General features: G+C 42.1%; 1 long non-coding RNA gene across 1 annotated transcript; it reads left to right on the forward strand.

Moving 5' to 3' along the window:
• The first annotated feature begins 1,406 nt into the window (after positions 1 to 1,406).
• On the forward strand, positions 1,407 to 13,210 carry LOC140684166 (uncharacterized). Its single transcript, XR_012055984.1, has 3 exons — positions 1,407 to 3,608; positions 4,145 to 4,241; positions 9,750 to 13,210. It is a non-coding gene; the product is annotated as an uncharacterized lncRNA (long non-coding RNA).
• Positions 13,211 to 14,046: the final 836 nt, after the last annotated feature.

Consider the following 14,046-nt stretch of genomic DNA (forward strand, 5'->3'; position numbering starts at 1 on the left):
GTCACCTGAGGATCCTGAAAAGGATGTGTCACGAAGGAGAAGGCCGGAAGAGTGCTCTTGAGCCCATGACCACACCAGCCACAGTCTGGACATGCTTCAGTGGATACAGTGGATATAAGGCAGTGGATACAAATCCAGATTTGCCTGCAGCCTGAGGTCTTCATAGAAGTTCTCTTGTAGTTAATAAAATGCCTAGGACTAAAGCAGCAGTCCCTCCCCAAACCATGATTACTGCTTCTGATCAGGAAGTGCACTCTATGTGCTTCCCAGAAACCAGCAGTTCCCATTACAAACAAAAGACCCAGTCCTTTGTTTCAATGTCCCAGCAGCATAAGCACGGGGAGCAGTGGCAACATTGGCAGCAGGCAGTGGGGTGGAGGGAGCAGTTGAGCACACATCCCGGGGAGAAAACCATGACCTTTCACAGACTGACTTTTGTTTGCATGACAGAATGGAGGGGCAGGGAAAAGGCTGCAGTGACGTGTCAGATAATTATCACCTGGGTGTGAAGGGCTCTCAGAGAGGTCAACAAGTTGCTTTGCCAGCAAGGGCACATCAGTGTCTGGGTTCGCCCGTGTTTTGTAGCCCATTGGCATCATTGCCCCCTGCAGTGAATGCCAGGCTGACCAGACCATATGCAGGGAAAAGGCTGCCCAAATCAGGGCATGTTGTGTCTGCTGGCAGCACACAACATGCCAAGCAGGACTGAACGCACTCCCTGGACTCCTTCCTTGCTGACAGGGCATCAGGTGACCACCCACAGCTCTCCTGGGAGACAGGCAGTGCTTTTGCAGTGGAATAGGACCAAATGCATCTAGAGGGTTACGTTAGGAGGAGAGGAACTGCAACCTACAATTGCACTTCTGTCTAACAAGAAGGGAGTGGATGAACAAATCCTGCTCAGGATGGTGCAAGGAGAGGTCCTCTGTAAGCACCAGCAGTGTCCACTACCACCATCTGTTGCCTTTATAAAAGACAACGGCGACCTGGTTACAAGAAGACAGCACGGCAGCCCGGCTTCACCCGGGCTACTCGGACTAACGACACACGCTGACACCAATTTGGTGGACGGTCGAAAGTGTTTATTATCTTATCTCATGGGTTTAAATAGGTTTAGGGGTCTTTGCTACGTCAGAGGGGGGCTGGGGGTCTTAGAGGATAGTGGGTAGTGGAATTTTACCAGAACAGGTGTGGCTACATTCTTCTGGGACTCCTGGGGTTAACTAGATAAGTGGGGAAGAGAGAGAGGGAGGGGTCTGTCTTTCCGTGACATCCCGTGGTGGTCTTCCGCTCCGCCTGTCCCTATCTACCACAACCATCCACACCTGCAGCACCAGCCCCACTGGTGTCCCACAGCTCTGACATATCAGTAGATGGGCTGGCACAGAGCTGCACATCCATCACTTTGTAACAGACCCTTACATCTGAGGAACCCAGAAACCCTGCATCTGGGATCTTCCTCTATCCAAGGCATTTTCCAGTTGAAGGATGCGGATGTGACTGACCTACACTGTACAGGCAAGAGGAGACGACAGTCTCCATATTAATGAGATTATCTCCTTCCATGAACAGAAAAATGAAAATACCTCCTGAAGGTCTTTCTTTGATCAAAAGGTTGGGATTCTAAGAAATAATTGGCCACTGTAAATTCCTACATTGTTGGTTTTGGGGTTTTTTAAAATAAGAAATACAGCCAATTCACATAAATGTAAATGGGATTTACAGAGGTTCAAGAGAAAGTTTTTTCTTTATTATTTCTGCATATTTTTGTGTCTCGTTGTGAGGACATCTGCTTCAGCAGAAGCTATCACAGGACATGAAGCTGGAGATACAGCAGCTCAGTGCTTTGTCAGTTCTACAATTCTAGTTAACCTTAAGTGAGAACACCATTGCTGAAATATAATAACAAGTTACTGGGCAACATGATCTCCTGTTTTTCAAGTGATCAAAAAAATTATTCATCTTTCTAGACTGAACCTAATCTGACATCGACCTTTTTGTTAAAACCAAATGAAGGATCTCAGGCTACCTAACATAAATTATGGATTTTTTTTTTGTTGGTATTTTTTCCTCTTAATTAAATTAAAGTGGGTTTTATATTTTAAACATTCCCACACACTGTTGAATGAATGCAAATTTTTTTCTGTGATTATTCATGCATTGCAACAGCAGGCTGAAAACAGCAGTGTTAATTCCCCTGTGGTTCCTCCAGAACGTATAGGGTGCATACAGAGTTACAGTAGCTTCTGGAGACCTGCCACAGAGGGTTTTATTGTGCCAAGTCGTGCGCAGAATAATAGGAAATTGCAGAGTGTACTCCAACATTTCCACTCTAAAGCAGAAACTTAATGTGATGAAGAGTCTGAGAGCAACGAGAGGATGCCCTCCTTTCCTCATTGCACAGCACTGCACAACATGTGCATGGTGACATTTGACAAAGCAAAGCCTGGACCATCGCACAGCTCCTTTCCTGGCTACGTCCATCCCTGCTTAGCCATGGGATAATGCAGGGCAGAGGCAGAATGAAAATGGAGGTTATGGATAAAGAGGTGAACTGTGCCATGGCTGGGTTGTTTGGGGCATGTGGGCTGGTCACGCTGTGGGGCAAAGCTACTCTACAGCGGGACCGGACTGGGTAAGCCATGAGTAGGGTGTCCCCAGTGCCATTGTCATTGAGTGGGTCTGCAGAAGCAGTGAGGCTGCAAGGACAGTGCAGGTCCTGGCAGCACTGGTCCTGGTCTCTGCTACTGCTCAGCACTGCCGGAGACCTGCATGGTGAGATATCCCTTGCTACACCAACACCGGGCACCTGAGCAGGATAGGGCGCTGAATGTCCTCAGATGCAAATAAACTTTTCCCCAGGGTCATGCAAAGAGATATGAGCTCCCTTTAGAAGCAGTGGGAGATAAGGGCCAGTATGAATGGGAGTGTGGCTGGGCCGTCCCACAACACCTGCGAGGCTGATCACTCTCTCAAGGGTGCCCTAAGGAGCCTTGACTCCTTGTGATCCTTCCTTCAGTATATTCCATCACCTGTAGGACTTCCCACACTGGAGCAGTTTGTGAAGAACTGTAGCCCATGGGAAGTTCTTATGATGGAAAAGTTCATGGACAACTGTCTCCTGTGGGATGGACCCCCACACTGGAGCAGGGGAAGAGTGTGAAGTGTCCTCCCCTGAGAAGGAACAGCAGAGACGTGTGGTGACTGATCGTTCCCCAACCCCCTTCAGCTCTGGGGTGAAGAGAGTAGAGAAAATTGGCATTGAGCTGAACCCAGGAAGAAGGAAGGGGTGAGGGGAAGTAGTTTTAAGATTTTGTTTTGTTTCTTATTACGCTACTGTGATCTGATTGGAAATAAATAAAATTAATTTCCCCAACTGAATTTGTTTTGCCCATAATGATAATTGTTGAATGACCTCTTCTTGTCCTTATCTTGACCATGAACCTTTCATCATATTTTATCTCCCCTGCCCAGCTGAGGATGTAAGTGATGGCACAGCTTTGGTGAACACCTGTCATCTGGCCAGTGTAAACCCACTGCAAGGAATTAGGGACCTTTTAAGCAGGAGATTTGATCTGAAATATCAACCTTAATAATCACATGCAGAGGTAATTTGTTCAGCTTGTCATGAATATTTGTATAGTTTCCACCTTCACAATTAGTACAGCAACCTGTTCCATCCTTTTATAGGTACTCTGTGAAAAAAGTACTTTCTTTTGTACTTTTGTACAAAACTTGATGGCTGGAGTTCCTCTAGTTCTTACAATGTGAGAAACAGTAAATGACCTTTACTTCTTTCACCCTTCTCTACGGTATCCCAAGTTCAATGGGCCTCAACGGGACATAGAGACCTCTACAGAGCCTCAGCTGCCTTAACCTCCTGATCCACTTTGCTTCTTTTAGTCAGGAAAGCACTACTCATATCCATTTCTCAAAATTTTCTATCTCTGAGATGGGGAAAACCACTGCAAGCTGCATCCATGGATTACTTATGACTTAGTAACATAACAGTTATTGACCTATTCATGATTCATTTTCTAACAATAACCTTACAAAACCTTTAAGCCTTTTTGCAATAGCACTATCTTACCTCTTAGCCAACAGTTTCAAACTGCATTGTCTAATGTTACACCTCATCCCGCAGGAAATGCGACCTGACTTTTCAGTGCTTCCCACAATTCCCATTGAAGTTGTTCTACTCAAAGTTCCCCTGAAGTGCTGAAGTGCTGAAGTGCAATCAGGTAAAGATATAAGCATTCCTCTACGGAATTAACCTACATATTTCTAGTGAGCAAACAACCATCTGTCTCTATCTGTAGAACATGCCTGACTAAGCCCTGGTGTTGCCTCTGCCTCCCTTGTGACACTCCTGAGCACTGGAGATCACCACATTGAGGATGAAGCAATATTTTACCTCACAGAAACCTGTTGGCTTCAACAAATGCTAGGCAGGCTTTAAAAAAAGTCCAATCCATTGGAAATTATTAATTAAATTTAAAAATTGTATGCATCAATGTATGTATCTATCTATTTATTAGAAAAAGGAATGGCACCTAAGCAAATGCATTGTGAGTTGGAATTAGGCTTAGTTGTAGTGTTAGCCCTGGTGATTGCCATCTGACTTAACTTGGTACACTACAGAGCCAGACTGAGCTTGCTGTGTCCACATCCATGCCCATATTTCCCTGTGCATTCTGCTAGGCGATCAGAAGAGAAAAAAACATGGGTTTTTGTGCTTCAGCATCTCAAAACTTATAGTTTTTCCTCATTCAGCTTCAGGGAAATGCTGTTGCATGGTGTTGAGTAGAGGAAGGGAGCATGGGGAGGCACTGGGAAAATGCATGCCAGGTAGAGCACAGCACTGCACCAACCTTGACCTCTCCACATATTTCTGATCTGGGCCACCCATGGTGCAGGGATCTCAGCCTCAGTAGAAAGCTACCATTAGGGTTAAGGGTTAGGGTATGGATTTGGAGAACCACCATGCCTACAAGCTCCACAGACCAAGGCTGTAAAAGGCATACCAAGGAGAGCATGTCACTTTACCAACATTGCTCTGTCCACAGCTTCCTGATCTTGAGGGCTTGTGGTACCAGGGACATCAGTCTCAATCCCAAGCCTCCATTAGGGTTAAGGTAACAGTCCAAAGATCTACAAAAGTGGTAGCTCCAGGGACACCAGGGCTGGAGAAGGCATGCTAGGGGGAGCACAACACTGCACCAACATCAGTCTGTCCACTTGTTTCTTGTATGGGCAACCCATGGTGCATGCGACCTCAGTCTCAGCCACAAGGGAAGGCTGTCAGTAGTCTCTGGTGAAATACTTTAGTCTCTCAGCATTGGAAATCTTAGACCTTCCCAGTCTGATGTCAATGTTGTAGCCTTGAGGAGGGCTATCAGAGACTTCAGAGAAAGAAGCACAAAATTGAATCAGACCATTGTGGAAGTAATCTAACAGAATTTTTTTTTCCTCCTGTTCACTCAGAGGACAAACATGACTTGTACTTAGAATTCTCAGCCTTTCCAGACCTCACAGAGGTTTTACTTATTTTGTAATGTTTGCTAATCAAACTGGGTATTTATATTGTCCAGAAAAACATCCAGTTTTCTTTTGATTCATACTAAACTCCTGGCCAGAGCATTATATTAAGGTTCCCACAATAATTCAGCACAAATTTGGCATCTTTGTGTTGCACAGCCACATGATGTGCCTGCACTAGCCCACGCCATGTCACTGCTGAGCACTCTTGAGCAGCATGGGTCCTTAGAGCAAATACCAAGCAAACATTGGGCTGTGGTAGCAAAAGCATGGCCCACAGGTCAAGGGAAGAGGCCATTGCCCTTTACTCAGCACTTTTGGGACCACATCTGGACCAAATGCTGTGTCGGAATTTGGGCTCTCCCATACTGAAAGGCTTGGGCATAGTACAGCAATCCCACTGGAGAGCTACCAAGCTGGCCAGGGGACAAGTCCACACCGTATGAGGGGATGCTGAGAGAGCTGGGCTTGCTTATCTTACTATTTGAGTAAAAGACTCATTTTTTTCCTATGTTTCCATAACTGTAGGTTCTGAAGACCCTAGAAATTGTACTAGTTTAACAGTGGGTAATAAATCCCTGGATAGGCTCTGTTTACTAGTTACCAAGCATTTGAAAAGACTTTGGGGTGAAAATCACAGCATGTAAGTTAAGATAGCTATCAAGAGCTTTGAAGTCAACTCTGATGTGAATTTTTCAAGTTTTCCAGCTCTTCCCTTTTAAAGATAATAATAGCATGCTGAACTGAGGAGCATTCAAAATACTTACTAATCTAGGCAAGGTGTCTGATGCCATATTTAGCACATCATTTAAAAGGAAGCTTGAGCCCAATATGTCTTTTATATAATCCGTTATACTAAATCCCAAAAGGTGGAATAAGGCTACTAGAATCAGCTGATACTAAGTGAAAATGTGAGTAATGCTTGAATGTTTCAGAGTTTTTTTTCTCCATAGTTAGCAATGTATGAGTCACTCAGGCTCCCTAGCTACTGCACTGCATGAATGACTCAAAACTCCATCGAGAACTGAGGCACAAGCAGTTCTCTCTTTGTGCCAGATTTTCTCCTTTCAAATCACCCTTGCTGTATCTCACCCACTTGAAAAAAAAAGCAGAATCTCTTTCCTTGTTACTTCCTTCCACTGTCCCCATGCAAGCCCAGATAAAACATTGTGCACAAGGATGGTCAGTGCTCGTGATTGAAAAAGCACAGGCTATGATGTGTTAAAGTGAACTCAGTTAACCTTTTTTAAGAAGTGAAAATGTACATAAACTAGTTATTTTGCTCTGAAGTTCTTGGAAGAGATAGGACATAGAACTTTTAATCATGCTGGACCTCAATGTCCTCTATGGAATTCTCCTGTATACCAGAGCTCAGTCTGGAGTCTTGGAAATTGTAGTCAATCATTCTTTGAGAGAAAGTTTTATATTCAGTTCATTGTGGACTTTAAAACATCTCAGTCCCCAGAGACCTGTACAGCTTTACAAACTAGTAATCCTTTAGTTTAAATGGGATAGATTGCTGCTGAGAGGACTCATTTTAATTTGTACTAGGTATGTCCATCAGAACAACACACACAACCCCATTTTTACTGATGGCTGGACACATGCCTGAAACTAAGTTCCCTCTGCAGAGCTCTGAAAAGCTTTTCAGGGTCAGAGGCAAATCTGTTCCCGGTGTCATATTCCCACTTTCTCATCATTTGATGCATCACATGAGTAATTTGCCAGGGACTGAAAGGTGGAGAGGGAAAAATCATGCTGGAGTGTACATTAGTTGTCACTTGAAAAAAAAAAAAGCTTCATAATCTGGCTATTGCCTAACCCCATTACCTCACCCCTAGGCTGATCAACAGCTTCTTATTCTCTCATCCACATCTATATTGCAATGACCATGGGGTATTTTGGAAAGTGGGTATTTCCTCTTCTCAAAATCCATCCTCCAAAAGATCAGTCTGACCTTTTGGTTACATAGTGGGAAGAAGTGTACACAGCCCTTTGTCAAGCAGATCTCAGTAAGACAACTGGTTTCAGTTCTGCAGACTGTTTCCTATTTATAAGAAAGTTGCCAAGTTCAGAAGGAATGACTGTGAATTGTTTTCCTAAGCCATGTTTCCCATTACACATTTGTAATTCAGCTTTTTCAGAAGTTGAATTTAATTCTCTTCAATTCTTTAGCCTCTGGATACAACATTTTTATACACACAAAAGCAACAGCTATCCAAGAGTCACAAGCTCCTGATGCTGTTAATACAAAGTCCTTTTGCTAGGATTTCTGTTTCAGAGTTAACCATTTCACTGGCAATTGTCTTAACCATCTGAATCCAACAAAATGATGCAAGAGTGGGGTATTCTGCTAAGTAGGCAAAAGACTTCACTGCCAGACAAACTTAATTTGGATGAGTCCCTCCAGCTCATCCAGAGTTTATTCTGTTGTCATTATGAAACAGAGAATTCTTTTGGATCAGTCATGTGTTCTTTTACCTTGGGGCTTCTGAAACAGTTTTTGATCACAAGTCTCAAATTATGGTCACAGACTGCTGGCTTTGTCCTCTCCTTTGGCTAACACAGGCTCCTTCTGCTGGTGTTTAGACACCTAATTCAGGAGTCTAAGTTATGCTCTAGTCATCTGAGACTGCAGATATCCAGAAGAACATGGATGTATGAGGAAGAGGAGATAGAGTTGGGCTTGTTCAGCCTGAGGAAGAGAAAGGTTGGAGTAATCTCATTGTTGACCACAAGTACATTATGGTGTGATACAGAGAAGGCAAACTTCTCAGAGGTGTAGAGAAATTGGATGAGAGGCAACAGATATAAACTGCAAAAAGAATTCCAATCAGATTTTAAGAAACATCTTTTCACTATGAGGACAGCAAAATATTGATATAGGTATTGGCATCTCCATTTTTGGAGATATTCAAAACTCATCCAGACACAGACTTGAACAACTTGCTGTAACTGCATGTGCTTTGAGTGAGGGATTAGACAAGAGGACCTCCAGAGGCTCTTTCCAGCCCAGATTTTCCTATAGCTCAATAATTCTGTGAGTTTGCAGGACATCTCTGATACAGAATAAGAGTCAAAGCCACCCTGCTAAATTGCCTTTGACACATAGCTTTAGAAATTTTACTGGGAATTTCCACACCATTAATAGTGAATTTTTCCTCTCCTTTGTATAGTTCAATGAAGTTTAATTTTGTTTTAGGTGGTGACCTATTTATTTTTTAATAAAAGTACTTTAGCCATAATGCTGCTCGAAATATTTTGGACGTAGACTAAAATCACCCATTTCTCTCCTTTTTACCTCTACTTAGAGGATCTCATTTTTCTCCTTGCTCATCATTTTACCAGTTGAATTATTCCTATATATAATCTCTTCTATTAATTAACTTTTGCTTGTCTGTTGGCTACAAAGATATTTGGAATTGAAAACTGACAGAATATCAGTATATGTAGTGGCCTTATAACGTGATTAATTAGTGTTTGGAAAGCACTTTGCAATCAGTCAAGGGAAAACTGCAAGGCTATGAGGGTTAACAGTGAGATCTTCTCCCTTACTTTTTGCTTGATTTGTTTTGTAAACAGTGACGCAAGCAAATACATCAGGACCCAAATTGGAAAGCCACTTCTTACTATGTTGGATTAAAGCAATAGAAGATCAGTTCAATGATTTTCCTTGCTTTTTGCAAGATATGACAGCTCTGGCTCTTTCTATACATTTGCAGTCAGCTTAGTTCTCATCAGCCTGTGTTTTGTCAGTTAAGTACTTATCTGAAACCCTTGCCCAGCAATCTTACCTAATGATGCCTTTCTCACTACTGCTGCTTTCAAAGCAAAAACTCACACAATCTTGTTTGGCATGCTATCTCCTATCTGCTCTTATTCAATTGAGAAAATGTCTTCAAAAACAACAGGAGACCTAAGAAAATGTGATAACAATCAGCAGTGTATTAGGGTTTAGGAAAGTGTGATTACAAGCACCATGAAGACCATTGTTAGGTCAGATCTGTCTTCTTAATTAACTGAAATAGAGAGCAAATATAATGTTAATGTGATTAACAAATGAAATTACCAAATTGTAGGTGTTAATATTGCTAAGTATAATTGTGCTAGGCATTATTTCAGAAGATATCAACCCAGAAAGTAATTGTCTTTCCATTTTTTTCGTATTTGTTTCTCACTTCTTTTTTTTTTTCTTTCTTTCCATCTGACAGAGATTGGAAAACGTTCTGTGAGAGCCTCCTGAGGACTGGACTGGAATTTGCCTTCTTGTACTTTAGCTCAGAGATCAAACACTTTTACAGAGAAGAAAAAGAGTGCTTTTGGTTTTCTCTTTTTCCTAGTGTACCAACTTAAAGGTGTCATCCCTTGGGAAAAATTCTAGGCTGAAGGATGAAGATTTTCTGTTTCCTTTTGATGTTTTCAGAATCATCTCCTGGAAAAATTAATTTAGGGACAGGATTATTGGGATGTTTTTTCCCCATTTTAAGGCTTCTTCCTCCTTTGGAAAGATGGAAAATAAACATCTTGGAGAGAGAGCACAGATATTCATTTCTGTGCAAAGTAGTGGCAGTTTTTTTGCAGAATCTGTACTGGTGATTTGGAGCTATCTAAAGTCACTGCTGGCAAATGTCTTGACTAAGCTAATCACTGACTAATGTGGAAGACAATAAATAGGGAGGGCAAAACTTGCCACAGAGACCAATCTGGATTGATCAGCACACCTGACCTGCACCATTAAAACATAGTTTGTAATACACCGTAGCGAAATTAAAAGACAAGTGTGTGTCATGCAGGAAGAAGACAGATATGCCTTTCTCCGTATTTAGAAGTTCTCCACTCACTATACATTTACTAGTAATAATCAAATTTGTAATGAAAAAAATGAAACATGTCACTGGTACCACTGTCAAAAACTGTAGTCCTGACAACATTTTCTTAGGAGGCAGCATGTAAACATTGGAAGCTACAAAGGAAAGGACTCCTGCCCCTTTGATGTCTGCGCAGCCTTAGCCACTTCCTTAAGCAGTGTTTTGGTCAGACTTTGTAGTCAAGAGTAACAATTCTATTTCGGTCTCATCCACCCTTCCTACTTCTTTATCTTTGATGGAAATTATTAGAAATTCATAATGTCTTAGAAAATTTTGGCAGTGCCCACATAGATGTAGTAATTGCTCCTTCCACACACACAGTCCTGTTCCAAACACGCTCCAGCAAAAATTGACTTTTTATGTGTTTTTTATAGTCCATGTCACAAGACCTTACACAAAGAAAAAGTAAACAGCTGCTGCTATAAGTCATACAATTCCCCTAAACCAGAGGTCTTTTCTTCGAACTGGTTTTATACAACAGAGCTATGAAGCAGGTTATTCCCAATGTTAGAGAGCTAAATACCTTCCTCCATCATGCACACTCCTGGCTCTCAGTATAAGAGGGACACTTGACAAATACAAACACGGCGTGGAGAATCTTACTGAAGTCACTAAGGCTATAAGGGGCACATGAGCCCTCTGTGTTTCAATATAATTCAGAGTGCTTGCAAACACTACAGAAACAGCAATGCCAACCCAATTCCAAAAGATTACAGAAGGGTTCTCATAGCTCAAGGTTAATAAAGGCTGCCTCCTTCAAATAGATTCTGTGGTTGGCAAAGGCAGTACCAAGCTTTTTCCAACTAAATTTCAGTATAAACAATGCAAAACACATTTTCACACCATCTTCTACTATACAAATGGGTTTGAAGTAGACATGCCATCCTAGGAAAAAGACCTAGGAACATTCACTTGTTGCCTCCCTGGGGCCTAGGTTAAGGATGTCACAAAGAAAATTCCCAGACAGGCACAGCCCTCAGACTTTAAACTGTTGCTACTCCTTCTGGGTGGCAAAGAAGTCCAAGGGTGATGATAAGAGTCTCCAGGGTGTTAGGACCGTTGGCAAGGGAGTCAGGAGCACAGGTTATCTTTTCCTCTTTCCTTCCAGTTGTGGGCACCAACACTGAAAGAAACAGATAGGACCAGTCTACTGATACATGGCTCTGTGGCTGATGTTCCCACCACAATTTTGGGCTGACTTACACAGCACCAGGCCCACAGGTGTCAGATGGGATCCACCTCTCTGACAGGGGAAGAGCATCTTTGCTCGCAGGTTTGAGGTACTCCTTGGCAGAGCTTTAAACTAGACTTGAAGGGGGAGAGGGATAATATCAGGTGTGCCTGAAAAGCTGTGGGGAATTCCACAGCAAGTTTATAGGGACAGAGTGCTAGAGAGGGCCTTAGGCTTGTTCCTAGACTGGAGCACACTTGAAATCTTATGGAGATGAGCCAGGGCCTCCTTTGGTAATAGGAGCCAGCAGGGAAACACCAGTGAAATACCTCAAAAGAATTAAGGGCTATTCCTCTAAGAAGGTGACACATTCAACAGCCCAGATGAAATCCTTTGTCTTCATCTTCTCACTTACTGTTGCCCTGGAACTCCATCACTGGCATAGCTCTCCTATAGGGTTTCAAAGGCACCAGCTCTAGTCATGGCACTATGAAAAAAGGAAATGACTGTCAGCTGCTTTCTTGGAGGCATTTTTGTTTTATGTAGGGTGAGAAAAATTTCTGAGAGAAGCATTAATTTGTTTAGTAATGAAGTCAGCCAGCAAGTTAAGTGCTTCTGCCAGTAACTGTCTCCTTATTTCTGAAAATAAGATTTTTAACTTTGAAAATGAAATTCTGTGAACAAAGCACTTTCTTGGCAACCTTGTCTAGACACAGTCTTCTCAAAGTACAGGGTTTTTGTTGTGCTTTTTTTTTTGCAAATTTTTCTCAGTTCCCTAATTGCCATTGCCATTAAAATCAACAGGAATTATGCTTGTATACCTGAGGAAGCGTGTGTCTAGTAGTTCTTAGAAACTAAAAATGGATTAATTAAAAATGGATTTCACATTAAAAACAGAGGAATGAGCTGACTGTGTGCTGTAGAAAGGAAAAGAGCTGACTTAGAAAGCCTTAGGAATCTGGGTTATCACAGGAATTCTGCCAAGGCATTTATCTATAGTGGTAGATACTGCTATTTTGACTTGCACACTTCTAAAGAAATATAGACTGCTTTATTCCCTTGTCCCAGATATATTAGTCAAGTATTTAAGCACTTCATATTTTAATTAATTGTATCAGCTAAGTGTGTATTTAAAAACTGAATTTCTGTGCAGAAATCCTCAAAATATTAATCACTTATTGTACACCCCTCTTCTCCACAGCCTGCCAAGCACTGAGTCATGATTCCATTTTATTCTATTCTTTCCATTGCTGCACAACAATTACACAGTCTAGAGAAAATTATATTTATTGTTTAATCATCGGGGAGACCAGCCCTTCACAAGAAAAGGAGACAGCAGCCTGTGCAGATAGATGACTTAAGGGAGGGTTGCAGAACATGATCTGGTTAAAAGTCATCAAAACTCAGCAAATGGAAGATTTGGAAGCTGTGGTGGGAGGTCATTTCTTCAGGCAGACTATTTTGAAAGAAAAATTGTAAAGGAAGAATACAACTGGTGTTCTCACATTCACCATGCCAACCTGCAAACTTTTTATTTTCCAAAACTTTGCTAACCTAGAAGAAACAGAAACTGCACGTGACTGTTGTTGAAGGTTTGAATTGTAAAATAAAATCCAAAGTAAATCTTTCCTAACCACATATTGTTTTATTTACCCATTGCAAATGGAGCAACACCAGTGGCTAAACATGGGAATAGGTCCAGTCAAATGACTTCTCAACCTCATCCATGCCAGCATGGGTTTTTAGAAGCTGTGCTTCCCCAAAAACCTATCCCTAGTTAGCACTGCAGGGCAATCCCTCCCTCCAAACCACTCAAACAGAAACAAGAAAAAGGACATAGGAAAATTTGGCCACAAAATGCTCATTTAAAAAAAAAATACTAAATATATGAAATCTGTTTTCAAAGGTTTCAAGGTTGGCCAAATATAAAAAAATCTGTTTTCAAAAACTCCAAGGCTGGAAACAGTGATGTTCTACTTCACAAGGAGTCAGATCGCCTTGACAAAAATCAGTGTTTCAGGATGTGTTTTGCAGATATAAACATTAATTCATTGTGAAACTGTTCCTGACTAAACAAATCAGATGCTCTTAGATAGTAGCTCAAATCAACCTGCCCAGAGCAGGGCTGTGCAGGCAAGTAGCATGTCTTGAAGGATTGTACCCAGGCTGTAATTGCTCATTAGAAAGCACAGTGGAAGGACTATACCCAACAAACAAAAAAATTCCATCTGTAAATTTCAGTGGAGTCTTATCCCAGATGTGATGCTGTCTTCAAGTCAGCCCTTGTGGCTGGGACTGAGCTCTCCAGACCTGCCTGGACCCACTGCCAGTGAGGGCACTGGCTCACCTTTACTCCCTGCAAGCCAGCCTGGCACTCACAGGCTGATGGAGAATGGGCTGTCAGTGCGTGCTGGACAGACACCCTGCCAGGGAAATCTGCTGCAGATGAGTGGCTTCTTCAGCCACTGG

The sequence above is a fragment of the Taeniopygia guttata genome, chromosome 1, assembly GCF_048771995.1.
Source record: "Taeniopygia guttata chromosome 1, bTaeGut7.mat, whole genome shotgun sequence".
Lineage (NCBI taxonomy): Eukaryota > Metazoa > Chordata > Aves > Passeriformes > Estrildidae > Taeniopygia > Taeniopygia guttata.